Source organism: Haliotis asinina, chromosome 2, assembly GCF_037392515.1.
Source record: "Haliotis asinina isolate JCU_RB_2024 chromosome 2, JCU_Hal_asi_v2, whole genome shotgun sequence".
Taxonomy (NCBI): domain Eukaryota; kingdom Metazoa; phylum Mollusca; class Gastropoda; order Lepetellida; family Haliotidae; genus Haliotis; species Haliotis asinina.
In genome coordinates this window covers 25,251,806-25,265,162 of record NC_090281.1, presented here as the reverse complement: position 1 = coordinate 25,265,162, position 13,357 = coordinate 25,251,806, and positions in this window count along the sequence as shown.

Below are 13,357 nucleotides of genomic sequence, written 5' to 3'. Positions count from 1 at the left end.
GGTACATAAGCTTAGTGGTTACAGCGTTTGCTAAATCCACCAAAGAGATTATTTCAGTTCCTCACATGGATGCAGTGTGTGAAGCACATTCATGGATTCCCAGCTGTGATGACCTGTGAAGGTCTGGGGTAGATTAGGCCTTCAGCAACCCATGCTTGCCATAAAAGGTGACTATGCTTGTAGTAGGAGGCGTCTAACGGGATCGGGTGGTCAGACTCGCAGACCTGGTTGACACATGTCATCGGTTCCCAATTGTGCAGATGTACACATACAGTATTTACATATAGCTGGAATATTGCTGAGTGCGGCGTAAAACTAAAATCAGTCACTCACTCACTCACTCACTCACTTACTCACTCACGTTAAGAACAATGCTTATGTCTGTTAGGCATGCCAAGAACATACTGTTGCACTATGTATTAAGGTAGTGGCTGTAAGGTAGTGGGTAAGTGTTGGTTTGTCTTAGACCTTGGTTCAAATCTGATCTGGTAGTTTTGATAGCCCAGTAGGTAAAGTGATGGAATACTGATAAAAGTGGTGTAAACTCACTCACTCACTCACTCACTCACTCACTCACCCCTACCATGATATTGTTTGAATATTGCTAAGATCACGATTTCGATTTCGATTTATTCAAGTTGGCAGGTCTACTTGGTTGTATGAAGTCAGAACAAATTTGAACAGATATGTATTGTGTAAGGCTGCACAGAAGGTGTTTCTCAGGAAAATTTTTCTCAAAACAGATCGGTTGCTGGAATTTTCTTTTCATTTCATTGTTGAATAGGTAGAAAACTTTTAATGCCATGTATTTTTCACTTCAGTATTTTTGCTGCAAAGAATTCCAAGAAACACATTAAATTAGCTTTTAGTACAATGGCAGTTGCCAAGCATGAGTCACCGAGTTTGCTTCAGATGATGTGGGGAATTTCCAAAGTATGTTATTGGTATTGACAAGATTGAAAGTGCTGCTCCCATGTGCAAGAAATATTTCCTTCGGTCTCTAATATGATTTCATACACTTCTTCTCCACAGACTAATCAGCTTTGTGAAGTGGACCCTTGAGAAGCTGCTGTAATTTCAATAGTGAGTGAGTTAGGTTTCACACCACTTTTAGCATTGTCCCAGCAAAATATCACAATGGATGACACCAGAAATGAGCCTCATGCACTGTATGACTGGAGAATCAAACCCAGGTCTTAGTCATGATGAGCAAACTCTGTAACCACTTGGCCACCCCACCACCCATGTCAGTAGTAACAGGATCATTTATGTGGATCCCGAATTAAGTCTGATTATAGTCTTTGATTTGTTAGCACTGTGACCTCATGATATATGTTACAACAAAATGTAAAAAAAATCTCCAACAAGGCACGGAAATAACTATAAATTGCTAGTGTACTGTGGTACATTGGCTATGTAAAATCACTTGCTCAGGTAATTTTTCGCTATACCAGCTGATTTTCTTGTTGAATCTTTAGATAAACAACATAACTGACATTGGAAAGTCAAGTGGACACTGGTACGGCATGATATACATACATGAGAAAACACTGGACTTTGATGTCAGACAATAGGTTATTTCCACCCCTGTCAAAGGCAGAATTTTTTTTCAGCATGTTTATCCAGTTTATCTTATTACTTTGTTTCATGTTGAGGTTAAGAGGTTAAACGTACCATAGATTGCCTATTAGTGACCACAGTGAATCACTCTATATTTGAAATGACCGTTCAGGCTTGTCATCATGCTGAATAAGTTTGACTCCCCACATAGGTACAGTGTGTGAAGGCCCATGTCTGGTGTCCCCTGTCGTGATATTGCTGGAATATTGCTACAAGCCGTGTAAAACTGGACTCACTTGTGCTTTTATCAATACTGTCATGGCTGTTTTGTAAAATATCAGTTATAGCTTTTCTTAACAGCAGTTTTCAGACAACTTTTCTCGTGAGTGTTGCTTAACAAAACGGAATTCAGAATTGAGTGAAATGAACATCCCTCAACCATAAGCGAAAAATATATATTGAAGATGAACGATGAACTCCATTTTCTATTAATATGTCCAAAACATTCCCAGCAAAGATCAGATTGCTTTTCAGTACATCTGACTCAACCACCAACAGATGAAACCTTCATCTGATTGTTGTCATCAGACAATACACCTATTTTAAAATCATTAAGTAGATATCTATCACAAGTTCTCCGTGTAAGAAATAAATAAATGTATCATAAATCATTATTAAACTATACCCAGTATGTATTTACTTTTGCCAATTGTATGTATTATGGGACTAAATTACTGAATACACCTGTCTGTCTGTAAATGAAACACTGGCATATTTTTATTGACTCTGTGAACAACTTAAAAGAAGTTTTACAATAGCTAATTTTTTCATACAACAGGATGTGGTGGGGTAGCCTAGTGGTTAAAGCTTTGGTTTATCATGGGTACAGTGTGTGAAGCCCATTTCTGGTGTCCCCCTGACTTCATATAGCTGGAATATTGTATAAAGTGTAAAACCCAGTTCACTCTCTCTTACTGCAGATTACTATTCTTATGAAATCAGATATTCTTTAACATCTTTTGAGTAGTATATGAATAGAACCTTTGACTAGAATGTGTAAATAATGACAGGAATCGTCGCTTTGTACACATGCGAGCAGACACATGTTCTCCGATGTCAAAAAAACAAAGTTCAGGCTTCCTCCATTGTTGCCACTGCTATGATTACTTAAATACTTAATGTCCGACAGATTGCCTCATTTCAGTTAGAAGTAGATATAAAACGGCTAATGTTAGGCATATGGTGCAGAAACAGAATATAATCATGGTTCGCGAGGAAAATGTCATCCTTGTAGGTTCAATGTCAGCCCAGCGGTACGGAGCTACATGTGAGTTGTTCTCACTCTGTGAAAGAACCATGAGCTTTGGGGCATTTGTTGTTTGTTTTACATCCTTACAGATGTATTGAAACCTTTAGGTTTCAGGGAATGTCGCCTTTGAGTTGTCTGGAGATTGCTCAAGTCAAACGAGGATTTCTCCCCTTGGGCGGAGTTATTTCAACCTTCTGCAGGTGTTAGTATGATGATATGCCTGATGCATGGGATCCGGGTTAGAATTGATCTTCAGCATCCCATGCTTGTTGTAAGAGGCGACCAAGGAGATCAAGTGGTCAGACTTGCTGACTTGGTTAACACATGTTGGTGTACTCCAACTGCATAGATTTTTGCTCATGATGTTGATCACTGGTTTGTGTGTTCCAGACTCGGTTATTTACAGACTCCAGCCATGTAGGAGGAATATTACTGAGTGTGGCATAAGTCTCTGTTATTCACAGACCCTTGCCATCTAACAGGAATATTACTGCCTGTGGCATAAGACTCTGTTATTTACCATATAACAGGAATATTACTGCCTGTGGCATAAGACTCTGTTATTTACCATATAACAGGAATATTACTGCCCATGGCATAAGACTCTGTTATTTACCATATAACAGGAATATTACTGAGTGTGGCATAAGACTCTGTTTTCTACCATATAACAGGAATATTACTGCCTGTGGCATAAGACTCTGTTATTTACCATATAACAGGAATATTACTGCCCATGGCATAAGACTCTGTTATTTACCATATATCAGGAATATTACTGAGTGTGGCATAAGACTCTGTTTTCTACCATATAACAGGAATATTACTGCCTGTGGCATAAGACTCTGTTATTTACCGTATACCAGGAATATTACTGAGTGTGGCATAAGACTCTGTTTTTTACCATATGACAGGAATATTACTGCCTGTGGTGTAAGACTTGGTTATTTACCATAGAACAGGAATATTACTGCCTGTGGCATTAGACTCTGTTATTTACCATATAACAGGAATATTACTGAGTGTGGCGTAAGACTTAGGCCTAGATTTTTGAAGCTCTCTTAGCGCTAAGATAGTCATAAGTTAATGTAAATGTATGGCACTTATGACTATCTTAGCACTAAGAGAGCTTCGAAAATCTAGGTTATTTACCATAGAACAGGAATATTACTGAGTGTGGCATAAGACTTGGTTATTTACCATGGAACAGGAATATTATTGAGTGTCGCACAAGATTTGGTTATTTACCATAGAGCAGGAATATTACTGAGTGTCGCACAAGATTTGGTTATTTACCATAGAGCAGGAATATTACTGAGTGTCGCACTAGACTTGGGTATTTACCATGGAACAGGAATATTATTGAGTGTCGCACAAGATTTGGTTATTTACCATAGAGCAGGAATATTACTGAGTGTCGCACAAGATTTGGTTATTTACCATAGAATAGGAATATTACTGAATAGGGCACAAGACTTGGGTATTTACCATAGAGCAGGAATATTACTGAGTGTCGCACTAGACTTGGTTATTTACCATGGAACAGGAATATTATTGAGTGTTGCACAAGATTTGGTTATTTACCATAGAGCAGGAATATTACTGAGTGTCGCACAAGATTTGGTTATTTACCATAGAGCAGGAATATTACTGAGTGTCACACTAGACTTGGGTATTTACCATAGAACAGGAATATTACTGAGTGTCGCACAAGACTTGGGTATTTACCATAGAACAGGAATATTACTGAGTGTCGCACTAGACTTGGTTATTTACCATAGAACAGGAATATTACTGAGTGTCGCTCAAGACTTGGTTATTTACCATAGAACAAGAATATTACTGAATAGGGCACAAGACTTGGTTATTTACCATAGAACAGGAATATTACTGAATAGGGCACAAGACTTGGGTATTTACCATAGAACAGGAATATTACTGAGTGTCGCTCAAGACTTGGTTATTTACCATAGAACAAGAATATTACTGAATAGGGCACAAGACTTGGGTATTTACCATAGAGCAGGAATATTACTGAGTGTCGCACTAGACTTGGGTATTTACCGTAGAACAGGAATATTACTGAGTGTCGCACAAGACTTGGGTATTTACCATAGAGCAGGAATATTACTGAGTGTCGCACTAGACTTGGGTATTTACCATAGAACAGGAATATTACTGAATAGGGCACAAGACTTGGGTATTTACCATAGAACAGGAATATTACTGAGTGTCGCTCAAGACTTGGTTATTTACCATAGAACAAGAATATTACTGAATAGGGCACAAGACTTGGGTATTTACCATAGAGCAGGAATATTACTGAGTGTCGCACTAGACTTGGGTATTTACCATAGAACAGGAATATTACTGAGTGTCGCACAAGACTTGGGTATTTACCATAGAGCAGGAATATTACTGAGTGTCGCACTAGACTTGGGTATTTACCATAGAACAGGAATATTACTGAGTGTCGCACTAGACTTGGTTATTTACCATAGAACAAGAATATTACTGAATAGGGCACAAGACTTGGGTATTTACCATAGAACAGGAATATTACTGAATAGGGCACAAGACTTGGTTATTTACCATAGAACAGGAATATTACTGAATAGGGCACAAGACTTGGGTATTTACAGACTCCTGCCATATGACAGGAATATTGCTGAATATTCATTAGATCTGTTTTTCTTTAATTTCTTAAAAGCTAGCGAAAAATATTATAACAGAATTATAATGATAAATTTGTTATAATTAGAAAACACTTGAAAATCTTCTGAATTTGAATCTAAACTTGCTTGTGCCACAGACAAATACAGAGAAAGACGATGTGTCATATTATTTGTTTTCTTGCCAAGCCAAAACAATGAGGCTCAATGCATCTCATTAGCACAGTGTGTGAAGTCCATTTCAGGTGTAGCTGTGATTTTGTTAGAAATCCACACTCTACTCACTCACTCACTCACTCACTCACTCACTCACTCACTCACTCACTCACTCACTCACTCACTCACTCACTCACTCACTCACTCACTCACTCACTCATATTTGTTTAAAGTAGGAACTGTCTGAGAAAATATTTATTCTGAAGGCATGTCTGACCCAGCTCACCCCACTAATCATTGTGAAGGAGGACAATGTGTCATGACTTGTTGAGAATATTCCCTCTAGTAATGATCACATACAGAGCTGGTCATTTTGTCATGAATTAGTACACTAACTTAAAAAAATTCATCGCTTTCTTGCACAACTGATTTGTTTGCTAACACACTGCAAGGCCTGAAAATCATTGAAACCTTCTTCATCTATATTTGGATCTTGAAGCCGGAGTCCTCCAAATGACATAATTAGCCCATCTTGAATTTAATTTTCTTAAAAGAATCCATCCAGATTTAGATGACGTATACTGTAAGAGATAACATTTCCTCCTAAGGTGTTTTGTGGTTGTACGTCAGTGTCTCCCCAGCCAATGTGATCAAGCCAGAATTAGTCAGGGACTGTAAACAAAGCCAGCTCTCCTTTGAACCTTGCATATATTGACGTCACTGACTCGGCCAGTCAGGACGGTTGTTTTCTGATGTCAACCAATGAAAATGCCCTAGAGGTGTGTTGCCTCCTGATCATTCATTAGTCTAATTTCAAACAATACATGTTTACCTTTCTGTGAAGCAGATGCAAAATAGATCCTTAAAGCAATGAATCAGTCAGTCAGTCTATTATTAGTTTATCAAACATCCTGATGGACATACATGCATAGGGACGTTTTTATTTGTATTTTGTTTGTAATTTGTAAGTATAATGCGGGCAAACCCTTTGTAGTCTTTTTGTGTAATTCTTACGTAAATGAACCCTCCCTACTGAATGTAATTGTGATCCAAAATTTGTTTTCTTGGATTTTTATAACTCAAGAATGACTGATATATAGTAAAGTCATTAATTAGTGCTTTAAGGAGCAATACTTTGCAATTGCTGATAAATATCAGATTCTAGCCACAGGGCATTCCCTACACAAGTATTAACTAAAAATAGGACATGAGGTATGAGAAGAAAGAGTAAGTATGATCACTTCACTCATGGCTTGTGTGTCCCATGCCGTGATATATTACGAAAAGAACATTGCTAGGAGCACATAAGTCTGAACTCACTCACCCCAAGAATGCCACAGCTTTGAATTAGTTGTCAGCTTTGTATATTTACTTGGTTTTATTCTTTTGGTCATCCACTTTTCTGCCCAACAGGACTAGATGCTTGAAAAGTCATGACAGGTTAACATGAGTTGTTCGCCTTACCAAACCGTTCCCTAGGTCATCCATATAAAATATGCTTTTAGTGCAGAATGTTTTTATGTTAAAATGGCAATTATGTGCCTTATTCTAGGTTTTTGGGTGTGAATCTTCGATGGGACTCACAAGGCACTAATACCTGCTCAGTGGTACTAGCCTGGTGATTGAATTGTTTGTTCATCATGCTGAAGACCAGGGTTTGATTCCCCACATGGGTACAATGTGAGGTCCATTTCTGATGTCTCCGACGGTGATATTACTGGAATATTGCTAAGAGCTTTGCGAAACCAAACTCACTCACTCTCCCAGCTGATGACAAGAATTACCTGTTTGGAGTTACGTTGACAGGTTTATCAAATTACGCTGATGAATTTCATTAATGTTTGATGATAGTTTGAGCCCCAGAGATAGCAAGGCAGGAGGTAAACTGAATACTGGCCTCTCCAAGAAAGTGACATAAACCTGCTGTGTATAGTATGGTCGGCAAGAAAATATGTATGGTGCATCCAAAACAAATAAAGTTCTACACAGAAAGTTAAAGATAAACAGGTTCTTAGTGAAGCTGGCTTGTGGTACGGCAATCCAAATATCATAAAATGAGGAATGGCATTATAACACTGTAAACAACGTTTACTTACTGTCTTATCTGTCAGCATATTCATTAACATTGTACAATGCATTACTACATTTTGCTTTGTTGCTTGGTCGAGTGAGTGAATGAGTGAGTGATTGCCGAAGAGCAGGGTTTGAGTGAGTGAGTGAGGTGAGGTGAGTGAGTGTTATGCCACACTCAGCAACATTCCCTATATGGTGGAAAGTTGTAAATATTTGAGTCTGGACCAGTGATCAACAGCATGAGCATCAGTCTATGCAGGTGGGATATGATGATGTGTCAACCACGTAAGCAAGCCTTACCATGTGTGCACTATCCTGTTTCTTGCCTCTTATGATAAGCATGGTTTGTTGACCAGTTCTAACCAGGGCTCCAGAACATTAGGAGTGCATACGCCTTGTTTTTTGCAATATGAGCAGACTGGGAAAAACCTACAGAATGGAATTTAATAGCATGTAAGTAATCTCGTGTTTCGTTTCATATATGGACCACAACGACTCTTGTGTAAACTGGTCAATAAACAATAAAGCAATACTTTTTCAGATAAATACATCTGTAAATGATTCTCAAACCATGCACCATTGCTGTGGTGTGTATCTGCTATGTTTTCTGCGTTTCTTTTTCTTCTACCGTATCATGCATATTTTGTATCCACATATACGCCGATGCTGCCCTTACCTCGATCCCCGCTAAGCTTGCGAGATCACTCCCAGTTTATGCAGTGCGATGCTTATTTTGTTTTGTTTTTTCACTTCTGTGGTGCCATTGTTTTGACAACTCATTCCAAGTCAAAGATATGGAAACTAGAGGTAAAGATGAAAAATACATGCTTCCTTTAAACTCCAAAATTGAAAAACGAAATGATCCCATTATGCTCGCATTTGCCCTGTTATTTTATTATAAACCAATATCGCCAAACTTATGCTTATGAGTCAATGCAAGGGTGGTTGTTTGACCAGGTCAAACAGTCCATGAACACTTCATGATCACCTAATTGCAAAAGGGTTTTCTAATGTTAGTAGATCCTGGGGAAAATAGTATCACCACAATCAACATCTGAAGATTTACATACTCCCTTAGAACATCCACGCCTTGCCTCTTGTGACTCAAAACCTAGTACAAATCTGTTGAGGTGCTAAAAATTAGAAAACAAATCTTCTTTAAACCAAATTACCATGAACAGGTTTACACTAAGAGAACAAACCCACTGCCGCCCTTTCCGATAATGTCCTTTCCATGAGAAAAAGTTCTTTGACGTCAACATCGGTTATATTACCAAACTCTGTTGATGAAGTACTGAGACTAGCTGTTTAAGTAAAGGGAGGTTAGTGTTTTCTCATTTCATAGATCTTTTCGAATATCTGTTAAGTGAAATGGCACTTGCTTGTGAAAACAGCTATTGGGAGGTTCAGTTTGAGCTGATGGTATAGCCATGTGAGACTCTGCTGTGTTTTTTCAAGTAGCCTGCTGCACATTGAGATGATCCACCCAGTTTGCTGTCCGATTAGGCAAGGGAGGTAAATCTTCTAAGAATATTAAGTGTTTTGGACAAGCGAAATGACTTTAACTTGCCTTTCATGTTTGTGTGAACGCAGCTTGGAGCCAGGGTGTGAAGACACCACAGACGGATATTGTTCTATTTGTCTGAATGGTATTTAGGTTGTGCCTGTTTGTCGTTAAGCATGAAGTTGAGAAAATGTTACTTCTGATATATTCTGGTTTCAAGAAAGTTTTATCTAACTCTGCAGAGATGAATATATGAATAACATTTACAGGATTATGGATACGTTCATTTCTGTACTTCCTTGAGAAACTTTGAAAAAGTACCAGTAGTATCTGTAGTTTACTGAGAGTGTGATCCAAAATGTAACGAAGGCTAGATTTGATCACTTTCTATATGGTGGGATGGTGGGTAACCTGGTGGTCAAGGAGTTGACCTGTAATGCCGAAGATCCAGATCTGACTCCCCACATATGTACAATATATGAATCCCATTTCTGTTGTCCCCCACCATGATGTTGCTGGAATATTGCTTATAGAGGATTAAAATTAAGCTCACTCACTCACTTTCTAAATGGCTGTGGATGATATGATACTTACACTTGTCAGAGGGATACATAAAGTATGTGATCCTGACTACTTGACAAATGCTTCGTCTCTGAATATATATAATTTTGATGGTAATAAACTAACCCATATAAATTGAAATGGAGCTTCAGGTAGACCAGAGATTCAGAACTTCAGGAAATCTAGACTTGCTTCATTTGGGGCTTTAGCATTGCAGAGTGACCTTGGCAGTAGGGAAAATAATATGGTTCAGGGGAGAAGGACTGCTAGACTACCAACTGTCAGAGTTTCATTTTTGTGAAAGCCATGGTGGCTGAGTGCGTTAGATAACTGACGTGTTCTGCTGATTGGGTACCTCTTTCCAAAAGTGTGGTTTTGAATCTCGAATGGAACTCAACTGAATGAAATAGAATCTCTACTGTACTAACAAAGTGTTACCTAAAATGCAGCATGTTACATCTGACCACTTTCTAAAGGACGCTGTGTATTCATTTCATTTCCTGTAGGAAAAGAACTCTTGAAACAACCTATGTATTGTCTTGGTTGGTGTGAAGATTTAGTGTTAAACAAAAGGAAACTCTAATATTGGAAAGGTGAAAACATGCACTTGAAGACACTGAATCCACAGTGTGTAGAGCCGTGACTTCAAGAACGTGTTCTGCGAACATCATGGCCTGATGTCATCACTATTTCATGAATGATAATTGTGCGTTTACTAAGTGGTCACGTAGACAGCGGGGAGCTAACACTTCCTGACAAGATGTCTACTCGATAAGGCTTTTTCAAGTACATTAACGTGACACAGTAACATCAGTGTTGTCAGTAGGTGGGATCTCATTGCATGGAATCTTCCCACAGTGATGAAAAATATTAACATGATATCCTCTATATGACTGCAGAACAATGGACATTGAAATCGAAACCAGACCAGTCTCATTCTCACTTAATCATTTTCTGTACCTGTTGGGAACAGAGGTGGTACAGTCGTTTAAGCTGCTGCAATTCTCTGAGCTTTCCCCCCCCGGCTTGCCAGAGGCTGATGGCGATGCTTTTGATTCCCAGGTGTAAAGGCATATTTCCAGGTTTGTCTGAGTCCTGCACTTTGGATTTCCCTCCCACTTTTGGCTCACATGCTGAGATATAACTTTAATCTATTAAAAATTTATGAAATCTCACAAAAAGCTCAGCTCACTCACTTTATCTTCAAATGATTTTTTACCCAAAATGCAAAATACTTTTGCCAATGATTTTTCAAAACGAAAGTGAGGTTTCTTGACATCAGTCCCACATTAATCTAACCATTAACACAATGATATCACACATTTACTTCCAGCTAAATGTGGGTTCTCTGGATCTCTCTCCCACGCTAACCAAACCTTATAAACACAATGATAGATAATTGACAGCTCAACGCTTGTCTCCTTCCCCTGTTAGCCACACCATATTGAGACCGTCATATCACATATAGCTGCCTCAAGTAGAAAGTGGGTTCCTAGGGTCTCCTTCCCCAGTTAACCACACCATATTGAGACATCACATATATCTGCCTCAAGTGGAAAGTGAGTTCTTAGAGTCTCCATTCCCTGTTAACCACACAATGTTGAGGCAATCACATCAGATATAGCTGCCTCAAGTAGACAGTGAGTTCTCAAAGTCGAAGTCAAAATATATTTATTTGTATGTGAGGCCACCAGCCCATATACACTGGTTAGAAAGAGAGTTTACATTTAGGAGGATAACAATTGTTTTCGTAATATAATAGCATGATGAATATACAGTGATAATCTTATGGAAATGGAGACATCGCATGAGGAAACAATTTTGTAAAATGCTGCATTATTACTTCTGTTTGTAATACAGTTACAGAGATAATGAGACCAGATTTTATCATAGACATGACATTCAACAAGTAAAAAGAATCCGTCTTCAGTGCCTTTTTTACAAAATGGACATAATCTATAATTTCTGTCAATGGATAGTCATCTTCCTTCATTTATTTTAAAATCTAACAGCCCCAATCTAAACTTTGCAAGTAGCAGTCTCAGATTCTTTGTAGTCACAAGGGATAAGTGTCTTTCTGGCTCTAAAAGGGGCTGTTTGTAACAATCAAAATGGGAGCTTTCTTCTAACCTCGAGTGCCATTCTTATTGAAAAATACATACACAGCAATCTAAACTGGTTCAGGTAAACAGTGACATTACCTATGGATTGGTTTTACCAGACAATACCAAAACTTTTATAACAAAGAAGGTTCCTTATATGGGATACCCAGATGTCTTTGCCATTGCTGTCTAAATGTAGAAGCATATTGTAGAAAATTTTGGAGACGTTGATCATGCATTCATTCTACCTTTAACCGGTATTTTAAGCATCTGATTTGAGCATTAATGAAAACTGGAAATCTCCCACTTTCTCCATATACCATGTCGTGAGGGGTAGATTGTGTAACGCCTTAAAATTTCTTGCAAGCCACTAAGTGTATCTTTTCAAGCTCTTGGAAAGCTTGGAAGCCCCATATTTCAGAACCATACTAAAGAATAGGCTGAATTTGTACATCAGATAATTTGAAGAACACATTGTGGATAAGCAAACCAGTGTTGTCAGGTTTAGAATTAAAACACCACTTTTCCTTCGAAGAGAGGGGACCACCTTTTTTAAATGCAGCAATATTAGTCTTTTCAAGATTTAATGATAGTGACCATTCTGAAGAATATCGTTTTAGTGTGTTTAGTTGATTTTGTAACCCAATAATTGAGGTAGATAATAGAATTACCTTGTCTGCAAAGAGTAACATAAATGTTTCAATAATGTCAGGAAACAACTTGACACCATGCTTACCTTGCAGGGAAATGTTATATAACTCATTTACTCATTCTACATCCTTGCCTTAAACAGATTGGCCAGATAAAAAATCAGATAAACCATGTTGATCACGTACACATGATTTGATATTTGAGTACAGTGACATAAGCATGGTGTACATTTTGCCTCCCAGCCTAGCATTTCTAAGACGAAACCACAGTTTGGAATGATCAACTGAGTCAAATGCCTTTTGAAAATCAACAAATGCAACATACAATTTAGATTTGTGTTGAGATAAACTTTTCTGAATACAGTGGACTCTGACTATACTGGCACCTCTCGCTACCAAATAAAAATGCCGGTTTTGACAAAGTACTGGTAAAGGCAGTTTGCCTCATGATGCCGACGCACAATGGAAGTCGTACTGTCTCGTTAGCATTAACAACATGTTTGAATAAGGAACAAGGCAGTGTCAGAATGCAGTCATTAACTACACATTCAAATAATAACAAGGTTGTCATATGTCATGGTGTTGATCTTGTCAAATTTGCTGTTCTCCAACACATGCTTAGCTTGATCATTCATGTTAATTTCAAACTTCTTAATGTATTCACCTCTCCTCTTCAAAATATCAGACACTGTCTGTCTGCCGATTCCGTTTGTTGATGCTAATGCTTTCAGTGTGGGTCGAGGCATTTTATTAAAATCTTCTATCAGCTG